At 40.0% G+C, this 18,879-nt stretch overlaps 1 pseudogene; it reads left to right on the top strand.

The window, feature by feature from the left end:
- Nucleotides 1–7,038: 7,038 nt before the first annotated feature.
- LOC112428981 (small ribosomal subunit protein uS2B-like) lies at nt 7,039–14,846 on the top strand (annotated as a pseudogene).
- Nucleotides 14,847–18,879: the final 4,033 nt, after the last annotated feature.

Here is an 18,879-nt window from a genome sequence, read left to right as displayed (position 1 = left end):
GTGTCTCCAAAAAACAAAAAACAAAAAACAAAAACAAACAACTCTACTACCAAAAGAAATCATCAAAATAAACTAAACTCTAATTTCTTACCAGAGGATCGGTTTGTTGTGAAATCTAGTTGCTGAATGTTTTAAGTCATTTTGGGAAAATCAGCATTCCTTGTTGTGCAATGTCTACTTCATACTGTCCTCTGCCTCCAGAAGATTTTTCTTGAGAAAGTGAGACCACAATCAAGCATTACCCAACTTTCTATCTGCCACTGAGAAACGCTCAGGTAAGAGAAAAAGAACTAAGGGTGGCTAAATAGTAAGAAAAGCCTGCCCTCAGTAACTATTAGATTCAAAAGTGAATAAAAATAATGCCATAGGTATGACACTTTAAACATTTCAGTGTGTTAATGTCCATGATTTCACTCGATATACTGGTAACCTTATCAGGTGACATAAAGTATGGGCCCCCATTTATAGAAAGGAAAATTGAGACAAAGCACTTGCCTTGTCACACAATGAACTTACCATGGACTGAATTATGTTCCCCAATTCCATACCCAAATGCATATTTTGAAGCCTTAACCTCCAATGTGACTGTATTTGGAGATAGGACCTACAAAGAGGTAATTCAGGCTAAATGAGGTCATAAAGCGGGGGTCCTGATACCATACAATTAGTGTCCTTCTAAGAAGAGATGCCCTCTCTCTCTCTCTGCATACACACACACACACACAGAAGAGGTCATGTGAGCATACAGTGAGATGCTGGCCACCTAGAAGGCAGGAAGGGAAGTCCCACAAGAAACTCACCACGCTGACACCTTGATCTTGGACTTCCAGCCTCCAGATCTCCGAGGAAATAAATGTCTGTTGTTTAAGGCTACCCGGGCTATGGTATTTTGTCATAGCAGCCTAAGTTGAGTGAAACAGAGCTAATGATCATAAAATTTCTAAAACCCAAGCCTTTTGACTCTTTGTCTTCATTTACATCAGTATAATGCAATGGCCAGCACTGAACCACTGAGAATGATCACATAAACTTCAAGCAATTTTTTCTGAACCTATAACTGTGGCTGCCCCAAAAGCTGCTGTTTTTTCATCTTCCATCAAGTAATAGAAGGACTGCTATCATAAAGATACCCTTCCGAGGGGAGAAATGGAAGCATCAACATAAATGTGTAACGTATCTGGAGGATTTCTCTGTAGTGATAAACTTTTGGATGAATTCCTTTCTTAAGATATTCCACTTGTTATTGGGAAATGATTTTTTAACTTGTGTCTAATATTTTCTTCATATGAGGAGATAGGTCTCTCTCTACCCACTTTACTCATTCAAACCTAACTAGTAACTTTTGTAAAGAATAACTGAGTATGCTCCACTTGGCTCAACTGTTCTTTCTCTTGAGATGGGTTTGTCCACAGAAAGCACAAATTCTTTCCTTTTCCATGTTATAAATCCTGCTGGGCTGGCCTTCCATGTATGGAAGTTGGGATCTTGTAGGTTAGTGTATCTAATGCCAGGATTCTGTTAGAAAGCCCATTTGGCTCCCACACAAAGCCAACTCAGCCTGTATCCATAGCAAAGGTGGTATTTTGGCCTCAGTATTTACTTTTTCAAAAAATATATATTTCTTGAATTGTTCAGAAAGAAGAAAAGCAGGGAACTATTTAATGCAGATCCCTTTAGAGATCACCAGTGTAACTATAGGACAAACCTCTGTATTCTATTATCTCTACCATTTGAGAGGCCAGGAGAAAACATGAACCTTAATGGAGATGGAATTATCCTTGCAATGACTGCAGTAAATGTTTGTTGAAGGGGAAAAAAATGGAAAGAGAAGATATACCATATATACCTAGTTTTAATGGAAAGCCTATTTCTGCCATATACATTAGAGAAATTGTTTAAGAACAGTTCATCCATGTGAAAATATTAGCACTGTAATTCTGCCAAGGTCAGTAAGACCTAGTGATTTGCTGAGATATCACCTTCATTTCACCAGGTAAATAAAGGCTCCTTTTTTCAGTGTGTCCTATCCAAGAAGGCACTCCATAGCAACAGTTAAATTATGAATACAGCACATATGTTCCATACCATATCATTTACAGCACAATTTAGCATAGACATAATGCTTTGTAACAAACTACAATACCATTCACAAAATGCATTTAAATAGCATAATTTAGTTCATTAAATTCAGTCATTTACAGTAAATCAAAATAATCATCGGAATTGAAGAGAGTACACAGTTGTTTGTTTGAATAGTTAAGCTAGGTAAGTCAATTTCTTTTTGAAGGTCAAGGACAGAGTTGTTTCCATTTTCTGTTATAAAAAAGATACAGCTGGTGTCAAAAGATAATTTAATGTCATTTCAAAACGATCAACCCTCTTTTTTTCCCTCCCCAGTCTCTCTCTCCTAGTTGCATATCAGATCACTGTCACTCCTAAAATAGATTCAACTCCCTGAAAATATCTTATAAGCCAGCTAACTAGAATGTATGTACAAATTTTACAAAATCTCAAATGTACAATTTCTTCACATTTTTAATCAAGATGTGTACATTCGGTCCCAAGAAAGCTTCAAATGCTGGATCGCAGTGTCTGTAATCATCTGCATATCTGTCTATTTTTCATACCATATGGGAAGCCCCTTGTGGGTAGGAGCCTTGTCAACCATATTTGGATTCCTACAACCCAGCACAGAGTCTGTTGACTAAACTCCTTGAAAGCAAGGAATGGTTCTTTTTTCAGTTATTTTTATTCCTCATGGCCCCAACCATATGCCTCACACATACTCAGTAAATATTTGTTGATTTAAACATCTTGTTGGCGGGGCTTACCTTGGGATATATTTCATAAGCACACAAAATGAGTGTGTGTTTTGAATTGTCTCAGCAAACCAGTGCCTGCATAACGTAGACAAAGTAAGAAAAGAGAAAGACTTTGGGATTGAGCACAAAGCATTCAACCTGATCTCATAGTTTCACAGTCCAGTATACTCTGAGCAGAACCATACTCCAGGTGGACTAAACTACATTTTACACAGTTCTTTCTCTTAGCCTTTCCCTGGAGTGCTTTCACCACAAACCCAGCAATAGTCAACAGTACAAGGTTTTACGTGCTAGTTCAGCTGCTTTAAAGCCAACATAATCTGGGCAGCATTCTACACTCAGCATTTATCCAGACATTTGATAACCTGATGTGTGCCTGGTACTGGGCACTGGGTAAACCATAGAGGAGACAGACTCTAGTAAGTTTTGAACTGTGTCCACAAGCCGCTTAGAATCTAGAGTAACACACTGTCAATAATGCACTGTTGTGTGGTAAGCACAGTGTCTGAGGAAAGAAAGCACAAGGTGCCCCAAGAGAAAGAACAGTATTTTGATCGAAAAAAGGTACCAGGCCAGGCGCAGTGGCTCATACCTGTAATCCCAGCTCTCTGGGAGGCTGAGGCGGGCGGATCACTTGAGGTCAGGAGTTCTAGACCAGCCTGGCCAACATGGTGAACCCCCATCTCTATTAAAAATACAAAAATTAGCCCGGCGTGATGGTGTATGCCTGTAGTCTCAGCTACTCAGGAGGCTGAGGCAGGAGAATTGCTTGAACCCCGGAGGCGGAGGTTGCTGTGAGCTAAGATGCATCACTGCACTCCAGCCTGGGCAACAGAGTGAGACTTTGTCTCAAAAAAAAAAAAAAAAAAAAGTACCACTTCTCTCTCCTTGGCACAATCCCCTCCCCTGCATATGAAGAACTAGTTCCATTATCAGCATTTTTTTTTTTTTTTTTTTTTAGAGACAGGGTTTCACTCTGCCTTCCAACTAGAGTGCAGTGGCGCAGTCATAGTTTACTGCAGCCTCAGACTCCTGGACAGCTGGTTTTAGACGGCCGTTGATACACTGGAGGTGGTCTGAAGGAGAGTTGCCAGGAGAAAGGGTTATATTTTCCCTTCCTCAAAGAGGAGAGAGAATTGAGAAGAATGTAAGAATATTAGGGAAAACAAATTGTTTGAAAACATTGAAAATAACTGTTCTTGAAAGCTTCTGAGTATTCCTGGGGTATTGATGATTTAAAGAACTATGTCAACTCTATTACCATGAACACACTCTAATTGTATTAAATCCCACACTGAGAGTATCAATAGCTCCACAGAGCCCAAGAAATAAAATACAAACTCTTTCTTAGGCTGTGTTAAAGACCTCTGTAATCTGGCTTCAGTCTTGTCTCTCTTTGTTACAGAGACTATATCCATTTCCCCTTCTTGTATTACTAATAAAAATTTTAGCTGGAAACATGGCCTCCCAGAAAAAAAAAAACTATGCTGTCCAGTTCCCCTGAAGCTAGGTGAGGCCATGTGACCACGCTGAGGCTAATGGGATGCAAGTGAAAATGGCAGGTGGCAGCTTCTGGGAGTCTTGAGGTCATGGGTACACACCTCATCCTGTTGATTGGGACAAGAATGTCAGGACTGAAGTTCCATCCTGGACTATGATGACAAGGGCCACACCCTAGGGGTGGCAAAGCAGAAAATGAGAAGGAACTGGGTCCCTGGGGACTTCATGGAACACAGCCACCAAACCAGTCCTGGGGACTTCATGGAACACAGCCACCAAACTAGTCCTGGATGGACTATCCCCAAATTTTGAACTGGAAGGAAAATTGTTTTCTGTCTTATTTCAGCCACTACATTTGGAGACTTTGCAAATTGAGACCACTCTGAAGCAATAGCCTCAGTATAACTACCTCCCTTTCCTCCAGATCCTCCCCTAGTGGCCTGCTATGACAGGCACCATGCTAAAGCTCTCAACGGCACATCTCATTTAATCCTCACAAATACCTGTTAGGTAGCAACTATTATTAGTACCATTTCACAGATGAAGAAACTGAGACTTAGAAAGATTAATGTACTTGCTAACTAGAGGCAAAGCCAGTTTTTTCAGTCCAGGCAGTTTGTCTCCAGAAGCTATATCTGAATCTCTGTGTTCTGAATGTTTATGCTATATTACCTGCCTCACAGAACTACTTTCCCTATATTCCATGTCTTTACTCGTGTTATTTGCTCGGCACCTAAAATGACTTTCTGCCTTCCCCATGTCCTTTCCTTCCTAGACGCACCACCTTCTGCATGAAGGCCTTGATGCAGAATAGAAATAAATCCCTCCTCAATGAGTCCATTGCACCTTAGCTATGCCTCTATTATATCACTTTGCATATCCTGCCTTCTAATCTCGTTAGCTATGTTATGTGTCAGTTTTCCTCAATATATTTTAAGCTCCTTAAGAACAAGAAATATATTTTATCTGTCCTTGTGTTCTCTATAGTGTCTAACAGTAAAATTCAATAAATCTTACTTGACTTGCTAAAAACTAAGTTCTTGGCCTGGTGTGGTGGCTCACACCTGTAATCCCAGCACTTTGGGACCGCTGAGTTGAGCAGATTGCTTGAGCTCAGGAATTCAAGACCAGACTGGGCAACATGACAAAATCCTGTTTCTACAAAAAAATGTAAAAATTAGCTGGGTGTGGTGGCCCTCACCTGTAGTTCTAGCTACTCAGGAGGCTGAGGTGAGAGGATCACTGAGCCCGGGGAGTTTGAGGCTGCAGTGAGCTGTGATTACACCACTGCACTCCATCCTGGGCAGCAGAATGAGACCCTGTCTCAAAAAGAGAAAAAAAAAAAAGTTCTGATTGGAAGAGAGGAGTTTTTGACTATTTTATAAATGAAAGACAGGTAGTGAGTTGTAGTTTTAAATAACTGATGCACTGTAACAGCACTGTCCAGTAGAACTTTCCACAGTGATGGAAACTTTCTATACCCACACTGGCTAATACAGTAGTCACTAGTCACATGTGGCTACTGAGCGCTTGAAATATGGCTAGTACAGAAAAGCGACTGAAATTTTAATTTTAATTAATTTACATATAAATAGACACATATAGATAATAGCTACCATATTGGATGTTACAACTCTAAAACTATGTTGAAACTTTGGAAAACAGCACGAGCATGCTTTGTATAGAGTAAGTGGTCAGTAAATGTTTGCTATAGGACTTTGAATTGGATTGAAGGGAATCAGTAGACATCATCTATGTAGATTTAAAAGGAAAAAAAAACAAACTGAGAAAGATAGAAACTTCAAAAAATTCGGGAACAACACAGAAAAAGATAAAGTTGAAGCAACAAAAACAACAAGAAAAATACCAAGGATCATCATTTACAGCAGAAAAGAACCCTTAACAAACCCTTCCGGCAAAGCCGGGAAGAGGTATGTCAAGACAGGCAATTATATGACATATAAGCCCAGTTTAATAAAGACTGGGCTGGCATCCATTTACAGAACCCTCCAGAGGACACTGAGGTTTCTCATGCTATATTTAAAGAAACTGTCTGTAAAAGGTTGGGATGGGTCTCACTAGGCTGGAAAGAATAAGTCCAGATCACTCTATTTAACTCTATTCATCATAAATTCAATATTTTATTCGGTAGGGAAATGACAGAAACTCACTCACTCCTAGTTATGGTAATTCAAAGCAAAAAACCTTCTAGTTATACTATCAGGCCAAAATCTAAATTTTAGGCCCCTTTGGAATTTTTCACTTTTGCTTATTTGCCATTAAGGTGGCGCATGAAGAAATGCAGTTAAGGACCTACACTGTTAAGTGAGCTCTTCCCAGCCTGGCCATTCTGGGGGTGACCTTTCCACCAGGTTCCTGGCATAAGGCAGTGTGTCTCCTGGAGCAAAGCCAGAATGTAAGATGAAAAGCCACATGCAGAGGATGACGCAAGGGAAACAATCATGACTTTCATAATGAGAGCCAGAAAGAAATTTGAGGTCTTATGCTCACTAGTTCCTAAGCCTGGGTGTTGTAGTCAGCATAATAACTCCCTTAACATTTTATTCTTCAGGATTTCTAGCCACAGAAGAATGAGTTATACTAGCAATCAAACTTTGGGTGTACTTGTCCATGCTCCCCAGACAGAGATCCATACAGCATGTCATAATTTAAAGAGAAACTTTCACAATGTTTGGAGCCCTTGCTGCCCTGAAACATGAAGGAGGAGAATGTCCTCACGTTCCTTCCAGCAGGAATCCACTTAGGTGGCACCAACCTTGACTTCCAGATGATACACTACAAAAGGAAAAGTGATGGCATCTACATCATAAATCTGAAGAGGACCTGCAAGAAGCTTTGGCTGGCAGCTTGTGCCATTGTTGCCATTTGGAAACTCAGCTGCTGTCAGTGTCACATCCTTCAGGAATGCCAGCCAGCAGGCTATGCTGAAGTTTGCTGCTGCCACTGGAACCACACTTATTTCTGGGTGACTTTATTAAGCAGATCCAGGCAGCCTTCTGGGAGCCATGTCTTCTGATGGTTACGGATCCCAGGGCTGACCACCAACCTTTCACAGGGGTATTGTATGTTAACCTGCCTATGTGTGCTCTGTGTCACACATATTCTCCTGTATACTACGTGATCATCACCATCGCATGCAATGACAAGGGGCTCACTCTGTGGGTCTAATGTGGTGGATCTTGACCTGGGAAGTTCTGCACATGCATGGCACCATCTCCTGTGAGCACCCATGGGAGGTCATGCCTGATGACTACTTCTCCAGAGGAAGAACAGGAAAGAAAATAGGCTGGGCACAGTGACTCAAGCCTGCAATCCCAGCAGTTTGGGAGACCAAGGCAGGAGGATCACTTGAGGCCAGGAGTTCGAGACCAGCCTGGCCAATATGGTGAAACCCTGTCTCTACTAAAAATACAAAAATTAGCCGAGTATTGTGGTACATGCCTGTAGTCACAGCTACTTGGGAGGCTGAGGCATGAGAATCTCTTGAACCTGGGAGGTGAAGGTTGCAGGGAGCCAAGATGGTACCACTGCTCTCTAGACTCTAGCCTGGGTGACAGAGTGAGACTCTGTCTCAAACAAAAACAAAAAAAGAAAGAAAGAAAGAAAGAAAGAAAGAAAGAAAGAAAGAAAGAAAGAAAGAAAGAAAGAAAGAAAGAAAGAAAGAAAGAAAGAAGAAAGAGAGAGAGAGAGAGAAAGAGAGAAAGAGAGAGAGAGAGAGGGAGGGAGGGAGGGAAGGAAGGAAGGAAGGAAGGAAGGAAGGAAGGAAGGAAAAAGAAAAAGAAGTAATTACTCATAAACTGAAGTAATTACTATGAATAATAGCAATGATTTACTAAATGTCCACTACACTCAACATCTAGCATATTTTTTCTACAATTTCCCAGTTACAATGTAAGGCAAATATTATTAATATGATTACCCCCACTTGAAAAATAAAGAAACTGAGGGTCAGGGAAATTAACTGAGTTTACCAAGGCCATACAACGACTAACATAACACGTGCTCAATGAAAGGGAATTCCTTTATTTATTTATTTATTTATTTATTTATTTATTTTTGAGACAGGGTCTCACTCTGTCACTTAGGCTGGAGTGCAGTGGCATACTTACAGCTCACTGCAGACTTGATATCCCAGGCTCAAGTCATCATCCCATTTCCGCCTCCTGAGTAGCTGGGACCACAGGCACACACCACAATACTGGCTGATTTTGTTTTTTGTTTTTTTTTTTCCATTTTTTGTAGAGATGGAGTCTCTCTATGTTGCCCAGACTGGTCTCAAACTCCTGGGCTCAAGTGATCCTCCTGCCTTGGCCTCTCAAAGTGCTGGGATTGTAGGCATGAGCCATCGTGCCCGGCTAGACTGACTTTTTAAAGTAATGAAAGTAATGCATACTCAGGTAAACAAATTAAAGCCCCACAGGATATGAAGTGAAAAGCAAATGTCTTCTTCCTGCCACTCCTAACTCCCTAGAATTTCTTCCCCAGCAATAAACAGTGTTAAACACTTTCGGATATTCTTCCAGATATTTTTATGCATTTATACAAGCAGGGCCATATTTGCCTATTTTCTTGCAATTTGCTTTTTTTCCCTTAATTTATCATAGACTTCTTTCCATATTAGAACATATAGATCTACCTCATTAAAAATAATTGTGGAATATTCTCCTCTATAAATGTATCATAATTTAACAACTTCCATGTCAATGGACAGTGTTTTGCTGTTACAGTCAATGCTTCAGTGATCATCCTTTAAATCACATCTTTGTACACTGGTATGATTTATCTGTAGGATAAATTTCTTGATGTGAAATTGTGTAAGACAATGTGCACTTGAATTTTTGGTAGATATTCCCAAATAGCCCACTTGAAATAATATATGAGAATGTCTGTTTTCTTATCTGGCATTTTGATATTAGTTTGTCTAAAAAGAATTTTATTTTCCCTTCTAATAGATATTTGTCTGTTCCTTATTATTTCTGGGAGCTACTCAAATGTCCTTTGGAAAATCATCACCTTCCCATGTAGTTTCTAGGGCTCCACCAGAAAGAGACTACGTGCCTTAGTCCCGGCCAATCAGGGTATCAAATCCTCCTACTAACATTGTTGACTCAGGGGTTGACCTATGACCTAAGTTCTTCCAATGCCCAAGGCTCATATGGTAGTCGCCAAGAATCACTCTACTTTTTGCCGGGCTGAATCCTGGGAAGATATAGGCATAGGGTTGCTAAATGGCATGTTGCCTCCTTGTGGCATACCAGTATGGAGGAGAGTTAAGCTAACAGACGTTGCCCCCTAGATCAAGTGTAAATGAAAGTCAGAAAAATTTACCTCTGAGTTTTTCAGTTGTTTGAGCTAGTAGATTTCACCTTTTGCTCAATCTGGTGTGAGTTGGGTTTTTGGTTACTCACAATCTGAAGAGTCCTATTGGAGATATGCCTATTTTCCAGTGCCCCAATATACTACAAATTTTAAGTAATATTACTAATTCTTGACCGGATATGGTGGCTCATACCTGTAACTCCAACACTTTGGGAGGCCGAGGCAGGAGGATCACTTGAGCTCAGGAATTTGAGACAAGCCTGGGCAACATAGTGAGACCCTGTTGCTACAAAAAAAAATTTAAAAACATTGCCAGGTATGGCGGTGTGTGCCTATAGTACCAGCTACTCAGGAAGCTGAGGCAGGAGGATTGCTTGAGCCCCAGAGGTCGAGACTTCAGTGAGCCATGACTGCACACTGCACTCCAGCCTGGGTGATTGAGTGAGACCCTGTCTCAAAAAAATAAAAAGCAATATAATGTTTTCATGCTAATCTAGCAAATTATCTGGGCTACTGAATCAACTTGGTTCATTTATTTACTTTGTTTATCCGTCAGACCAGCCCATCACAGGATTTTAACACTATAAATTGGCCCCTGGACTAACTCATGCAGGCGAGCAGCAACTCCATCAAACCCAATAATTAATCGGGCAGTCCTCCTCCATATGTCACGGTGACTATTCATTAAAGCAATGCATATGGCTTGTACCTACCTGTGCTAGCTTTTTGCTTTTATTCATGGTTCAACAAATTTATTAACTTTAGATCCAGTGGAACAAAGAAAAATTAGTACAGAAGATATTATAACTAGGCTGATAGTTTAAAATTAGAAAAGAAAAACTAAAATTGAGAAGAGATGTTGCCACTAACAATAGAATTTGTGACATAAATACATAGAAAACATCTCAAGTTACAGGCCTGGACTCTAGAAACATAAAGAGACACATATGATGATGTCCATGCCCAAAGTCTTACTTTTTGTTTGAGGAGATACCAATGTATTGAAAAGAATAAGAGATGGCCTAAGGATATCACTGGTGAATGTCACATACTTCTGATCATCAAGATTCCCATTGGAGACATACAAAGCATCTTAAGAGTCATGAGTGACCCAGGCGTGGTGGTTCACACCTGTGATCCCAACACTTTGGGAGGCCAAGGCAGGACGATCACTTGAGTCCAGGAGTTTGAGACCAGCTGAAAAACACAGCAACACCCCAACTCTACAAAGAATTTTTAAAAATTAGCAAAGTATGGTGGCACACACCTGTAGTCCCAGACACTGAGGAGGCCGAGGTGGGAAGATCACTTCAGCTCAGGGGTTCGAGGCTGCAATGAACTATGATCGCACTACTGCACTTTAGCCTGGGTGGCAGAACAAGACTCTGTCTTTGAACAAAACAACAGAAAAAAAGATTTATAAGTCCAGGTGAGGTGGCTCATGCCTATAATCTCAGCACTTTGGGAGGCTGAGGTGCACAGATCACTTAAGGCCAGGAGTTTAAGGCCAGGAGTTCAAGACCAGCCTGGCCAACATAGGGAAACCCCATATCTACTAAAAACACAAAAAACTAGCTGGACATGGTGCTGCACGCCTGTGATCCCATCTACCAGGGAGGCTGAGGCATGAGAATTGCTTGAACCCAGGAGGCAGAGGTTGCAATGAGCAGAGATCACGCCACTGTACTCCAGCCTGGATGACGGAGTGAGACTCCATCTCAAAAAATATATATATTTATGAGTGAGTGAAGCATATCATACTATATATATTATATATACTGTATAGGTGTAAACCATTTGCTAAATTGAATTGACAAAGCTTTAGTAACTTAGGTATGCAAAATACAATTCCATATGATTTGTTGAACAATATACATAAGAAGCCAAACACTGATTTAGAGGAGACTCTCAAATTGTCATGGTGACTGACATAAGACATAATAATAGTAGCTAAGATTTATTCTAATATATCAAAAATGGATGTATAATAAATGAATGTATATATTAATTTAATTCTCACAAATATTCTATGATGTAGTAACATATTATTCCTACTTTACAGATGAGAAATCTGAGGCATGAGAGGTTAAGCAATTTCACTGGGCATAGTGGCTCACACCTGTAATCCCAGCACTTTGGGAGGCCAAGACAGGAAGATCACTTGAGCCCAGGAGTTCAAGACCAGCTTGGGCAATATAGCAAGACCTCATCTCTACAAATTAAAAAAAAAAAAAATTAGCTGAGCATGGTGGGGTGCACCAGTATTCCCAGCTAGTTGGGAGGCTGAGATGAGAGGATCACTTGAGCCTGGGAGGCAGAGCTTGCAATGAGCCATGACTACACACTGCACTCTAGTGTGGGCAACAAAGCAAGACCCTGTCTCAAAAGAAGGAGAAGGAGGAGGAGGACAAGGCAAAGGAGAAAGAAGGGGGAGGAGGAGGAGGAGGAGGAAAAGGAGGAGGAGAAACAAGGGGAAGGAAGAGAAGGAGAAAGAAGGGCAAGAAGGAGAAGGAGAAGAAGAAGAAGAAGGAGGAGGTGGGAGTGGAAGTGGGGAGGGGGACGGGGAGAAGTAGTTAAGTGATTTCCCCAAGATAACTTCAGAGCCAGACTTCAAAACTAGGTAATCTGACTCCAGAGTCTATACCCAAAAACACTATAGTGAGTGTATGATTGATATTCTCTAAATTATTGCTTTGTTCATATTTTTAAGGAGAAAGAATAGTAGATAAAGAATAGTACAGACATGACTTCTTCCATTCAGGAATTCTGTACTTTCTCTGTAGCCTCAAGCTGTGCCTTGCACATAATAGATGATCAATAAATGCCTATTTTATGAATGTATTAAGGAATAATGTTTATGACCCATATACCCCACTTGTCTTTGCAACCCCTGACTACATTACTTTTTCCTAGAATTCTAGTAGAGAGGATTACTGTCTTACCAAAATTCCCTGCAAGAAGCAGAGAGTGTTTGAAGTAGAAAGTATGTAACAGAGCAGAGCACAGGTCTGAGACTAAGCCCTGACACTGTTTAGTTATACACCCTTGAACAAATCAGTTTACTCCTCTTAGAAATAAATTCTCATATATGTCAAATGAAAGAGTTGAAGTAGATGACTGATTTTCAGAGTGCTAATAATGAAGTAAGAAGGGGGAAGCATATGAACAGGTGCAAGCTCTTTGGCTTCAAGGAGAATAGCTCCCCTCAAATCTGTTTTACATATTAAGTATATAAGAGTTTGTAGGCCAGACGTGGTGGCTCACGCCTGTAATCTCAGCACTTTGGGAGGCTGAGGTGGGCAGATCACTTGAGGTTGGGAGTTCAAGACCAGCCTGACCAACATGGAGAAACCCCATCTCTACTAAAAATATAAAATTAGCCGGGCATGGTGACGCATGCCTGTAATCCCAGATACTCGGGAGGCTGAGGCAGGAGAATTATTTGAACTCGGGAGGCAGAGGTTGTGGTGAGCCGAGGTCATACCATTGCACTCCAGCCTGGGCAACAAGAGTGAAACTTGGTCTCAAAAAAAAAAAAGAATTTGTTTGCATAAAGTAACTCAAGGAGTTACAAAGTTTGAAGACAACTCGATTTGACCAAATTCTTAAGTACTATCTCATTTCTAATATTCCATCCCTGGACTACCCAGACACAGTCCAATACATCAGACCCTTTGCCTGTTTTGACCTGTTCAAGAGCTATTTGAACTGAATCTTAGAATTATTTCCATCATTACAATTCTAGATCTGTCCTTTCAAAAAAAGAAATTGATTTTTTTTCCTCCACTCACATTTATCAGTTCATTTTTTGGAGGCTCTTCTTGCCACATCCTTAAATAAGTAACTAGGATAACTGTGGTAATTACCTGACCTGCAAAGTGTATAGAACTTCAAGGTTAATGCTCCTGGCACAAGATTTTCGCTACAAACAGCAGAAATCCTCTAACCCTTTGCTGAGGCATTGGTTCAATAGTAAGAGAAAATCATGCCATGTATTGAATTACTCAAAAGAGAATTATCAGAGTCCCCTGATGGTCTACCTATGGCTAAACTGTATTCCAAAAAGAACTGTCTTAAATAACTCAGGAAAGACCCTCACCAGACATACAGTAGAAGAGCCAAATACTTAACAAAACTAAAAACCAAAACCTATATATTCAAGAACTGGTACAGCCCTACCCCAAATATTGTGCTAATTCCTTATGTTTCATTTTATAATACCAAACTTCCTTTCACGTGAATGAAAAGAATTGTTACTATTAAGCCTATCCATTCTCTGGAATTTCTTTAATCAGTTTTCATTAAGAACTGTCAAACACATACATCATTTAGGGACTTTTAAATCTAAATTTTATTGAAGATATATTACATATGGTTTAATATTTCAGCTCAGCAATGGCCATCAGCAATAAGCATTACTCCAAGAGTGGGATTAATTAAATATTCTAGCAAACACAGTGATCCAAATAGCAAAGAAAAATCCTGGGCACTGAGCCCAGATTTCCCACCCTCTCTTCTGGTGCGGCTCATCACTCTCTCTCAGATAAACTAGACAACCAACAAATCTTTCATCATTACTAGTAAATGTGTAGATGGGTAATAAATGATCAAATATCTCCATCAGGTCTCCTATTAGATTTTTTAAGCATAAAACCTTGCACAAAATCAAACTGCCCCATAAAAGGGTATTTTTTAAACCAAAGAGAAATACAGTTTTCAGAAATAAAAGGTAATTCCCCACAGTAATCAGTAGTTCTATTCTAATTTGACTTTACCATTCCTCCAGTGACAAGTTGGGAGATAGTCCTATTCTATAATTATAATCCTGTCTTTGCTATGTTATGAAGTTTTAAAGTATTTCAACTTTGTATATTATAGTGAATCTCAGCTCTACAGAAACCAAGAGATTCGGAGCAAACTCACGATCTTGATCCTATCAAGATTCCTGGTTTTGCACTCATAAGTTAAGACTGATACTTCAACCTTAAAACTTTAGATCTGAATTTCTTGGCTTTTGTGATTTTAATCTAGGCACTAATCGACTTTAATGGTGAGGGAATGGGAGGAGCTCCAAGCAGAATATTTACAAAGGGTCTTATTTATCAAACAGTCATAGTTCCTCTTCATTCCTTCTCTCAGCTAACAGCAGAGCTATTTGGTGACACAACAGATAAATCTAGCTGATTCGAAAATGACCTGGCAACAACCATTTCTTGTCATCACCAAATCTGCACTTCTGGGACACAATGCACCGTAAACCTTCTAGCAAAGCACCTTCTTCTTTCAATGGGAAGGCTGTTAATAAAGTAAAATCTTTGAAGCTGGATCATCTGACAAAAGGAACAAACAGTGAAAGAGGAGTAGCAGCAGCATTACATTTATGTAGCCTAAACAGTTTTCAAAGCATGATCAAGTACATTACTAATTTTATCTTTCCAGTGAATTTATAAGGTGGTTATAGCCTTAAGTAAGTACCTTATCTTCTGTGAACCTCAGAATCTTAACCTTTATTATTTCATATTTATTTATTTATTTATTTATTTATTTATTTATTTATTGAGACAGTCTCACTGTCACCCAGGTTGGAGTGCAATGGCTGGATCTTGGCTCACTGCAACCTCTGCCTCCCAGGTTCAAGCGATTCTCCCGCCTCAGCCCCCCAAATAGCTGGGACGACAGGTGCCTGCCACCACACTCAGTGAATTTTTGTATATTTAGTAGAGCTGGGGTTTCACCATGTTGGCCAGGGTGATCTTGAACTCCTGGCCTCAAGTGATCCATACACCTCGCCTCCCAAAGTGTGGGGATTACAGGCGTGAGCCACCACACCCAACCAGAATCCTAGCCTTTATTTTATTTTATTTTAATTTATTTATTTTTGAGATGGAGTCCCACTCTGTCACCCAGGCTGGAGTGCAGTGGTGCGATTTCAGCTCACTGCAACCTCCACCTGCCAGGTTCAAGTGAATCTCCTGCCTCAGCTTCCCAAGTAGCTGGGATTACAGGTGTGTGCCACAATGCCTGGCTAATTTTTGTATTTTTAGTAGAGACGGGGTTTCGCCATGTTGGCCAAGCTGGTCTCTAACTCCTGACCTTAGGTGATCCATCCGCCTTGGCCTCCCAAAGTGCTGGGATTATAGGCGTGAGCCACTGCGCCCCACCAGAATCCTAACCTTTAAAATGAGAATAATATTTCACAGGGATGTTATTAGGCTGGGACAAAATAACATAGGTCAAGTACTTGGTGCAGCGTACTTCAATGGTAGCCAGGGTTTTATTATTATTATTATTATTATTATCATCATCATCATCATCAGTCCTACAAATAGTGAAAACATTGCTCAGAGAAAGTAAGTAACCAGCCCAAAGGCATTCAATGTATACATTTTACTGAGTCCTGGCATAGGGCTATGGATATTAAAATGTATACGATCTGGCAGGGTGTGTTGGCTCACGCCTGTAATCCCAGCACTTTGGGAGGCCAAGGCGGGCAGATCACTTGAGCTCAGAAGTTTAAGACCAGCCTGGGCAACACAAAAAATTAGTCTGATGTGGTGGGTAGCGCCTATAGTCCCAGCTACTCAGGCGGCTGAGGCAGAAGAATCGCTTGAACCCAGGAGGCAGAGGTTGCAGGGAGCTGAGATTGTACCACTGCACTCCAGCCTGGGCAACAGAGCAAGATTCTATCTCAAAAACAAAAAAAAAAAATTATAAGATCTAATCTTAACTTTCTATCTAGGAACTCAGAGTCACCCTTAGTAAGAAAGAGAACAAGTTCTGGAACAAAATGTTCTTTTCACTCTATTCTGAATCAAATCTAGAAAGGAAAATATAAATTATTTCTTAGATGAAAAACATTACTTCTATGCAGTAGATTTTGTTCACTGTGGTTAAGAGTACTCTACCTAACACAGGTAATAAGGAGTATGCGGTTAATGAAGTTGTGGCAGGGATAAAAGAACACTTCAACGTAATGTTGGGCACCCAGCTACTCTACAAATTTGAGAGACCACAGTATGCCGAAATTCTTGCAGATCATCCCGACGCACCCATGTCCCAGGTGTATGGAGCGCCACATCTCCTCAGATTATTTGTACGAACTGGAGCAATGTTGGCCTATGCACCTCTGGATGAGAAGAGCCTTGCTTTATTACTCAGTTATCTTCACGATTTCCTAAAGTACCTGGCAAAGAATTCTGCAACTTTGTTTAGTGCCAGCGATTATGAAGTGGCTCCTCCTGAGTACCATCGGAAAGCTGTGTGAGAGGCACTCTCACTCACTTATGTTTCGATCTCCGTGAACACATTTTTGTTCTTAGTCTATCTCTTGTACAAACAATGGGCTTTGAAGATGTTAGTGTGTAATAATTGATGTTTGTTTTCTGTTTGATTTTTAAACAGAGAAAATAAAAGGGGTAATAGCTCCTTTATTCTTTTCTTTTTTTTTTTTTTTTTTTTCATTTCAAATTTGCTGCCAGTGTTTTCAATGATGGACAACAGAGGGATATGCTGTAGAGTGTTTTATTGCCTAGTTGACAAAGCTGCTTTTGAATGCTGGTGGTTCTATTCCTTTGACACTACGCACTTTTATAATACGTGTTAATGCTATATGACAAAATGGCTGATTCCTAGTGCCAAAGGTTCAATTCAGTGTATAGAACTGAACACACTTATCCATTTGTGCTCCTTTTTTTTTTCTTTTTTTTTTAAATGGTGCTTAAAGAGCCCATCCTTTGCAAGTCATCCATGTTGTTACTTAGGCATTTAATCTTTGCTCAAATTGTTGAAGAATGGTGGCTTGTTTCATGTTTTTTGTATTTGTGTCTAATGCACGTTTTAACATGATAAATGCAATGCATTGTGTAGCTAGTTTTCTGGAAAAGTCAATCTTTTAGGAATTGTTTTTCAGATCTTTAATAAATTTTTTCTTTAAATTTCAAAAAAAAAAAGAGTACTCTAGCTCAATGTCTTTCCCCCAACCTCCCCAGCAACCTTGCCCCCGACCAATAAGGAAATACTTAATAGCGGGATTTCATCCTTTGAATAGAGAATGCCTTGTTCTTGTGTAACACTGTACAGTTGACTAAGAACACTTTCAGCTACACTAATCTAATCTTCACCCACTCCCCTCTGAGCTTTGAATTAGAGAAGAGGAAATTGAGGCCCAGCTACCATTGTCATAATCCAGAGTAGAACTAGATCAGTAGCCCCATTCTGATTAATAGTTAATGTTAAATTAATAGTTTAATGTTGCCCAACAAACTACTGTGTACTTATATTAAAATATTTTTGCAGCCAGTCGCAGTGGCTCACACCTGTAATCCCAGCAGTTTGGGAGGCCGAGGAGGGCGGATGATAAGGTCAAGAGATCGAGATCATCCTGGTCAACATGGTGAAACCCTGTCTCTACTAAAACTACAAAAATTAGCTGGGTGTGGTGGCATGTGCCTGTAGTCCCAGCTACTTGGGAGGCTGAGGCAGGGGAATCACTTGAAGCTGGGAGGCAGAGGTTGCAGTGAGCCGAGATCGCACCACTGTACTCCAGCCTGGCAACAGAGCAAGACACCATCTAAAAAATAAACAAAAAAAACACATTTTTTGCACTCTCACCTAGATTTCTTTTCTATTTTCTCTGAGTCTGTATGGCACACTCTAATTCTCCTAGGGGTTTAATACTGAACCTTACATTTGAGGAATTCCCTCAGGCAATATGTTTATTCAATAACCAATTCAACATAATATAATATCAGTATTCCAAGTATGGCTATGACTTTTACATAGAGTAGATCCATCAAGAGAGATGGAGAATGATATTTTGCATTTGTTTAGCACTCTTTCAAAGTGCTTTCATATCTATTATTCAGAGATGGAGAATGGAATTTGAATTTAAGAGTAGAAAGGATGTTAGAGATTCTCTAATTCAGCATTTCTTAACCTTCTTTGGATCACTTGCCTATTTGAGAATCTGACAAAAGCTATGGACCTCATACCCAGAAAGATGAATAGATGAATGTATTAAAAAAAAACTGCATTGTTTCAAGGAGATTCTTGAACTACTCCCACTTTAAGAATTGCTCTAATTTGAAAACTTTCACTTTACAAATGAGGAAGCTACTATTTACCACGATAGCATCCCCATGAAGTGTCAGAGCAAGAATTATGATCTACATTTTCCAGATCTGGAACTAAGGTTCAGAGAGGTTTCAAGATGCCCAAA

This window comes from Macaca nemestrina, chromosome 1 (genome assembly GCF_043159975.1).
Source record: "Macaca nemestrina isolate mMacNem1 chromosome 1, mMacNem.hap1, whole genome shotgun sequence".
In the NCBI taxonomy this organism is placed as follows: domain Eukaryota; kingdom Metazoa; phylum Chordata; class Mammalia; order Primates; family Cercopithecidae; genus Macaca; species Macaca nemestrina.
The sequence above is the reverse complement of the archived record's forward strand: the minus strand, read 5'-3'. Positions and strand labels throughout refer to the sequence as shown.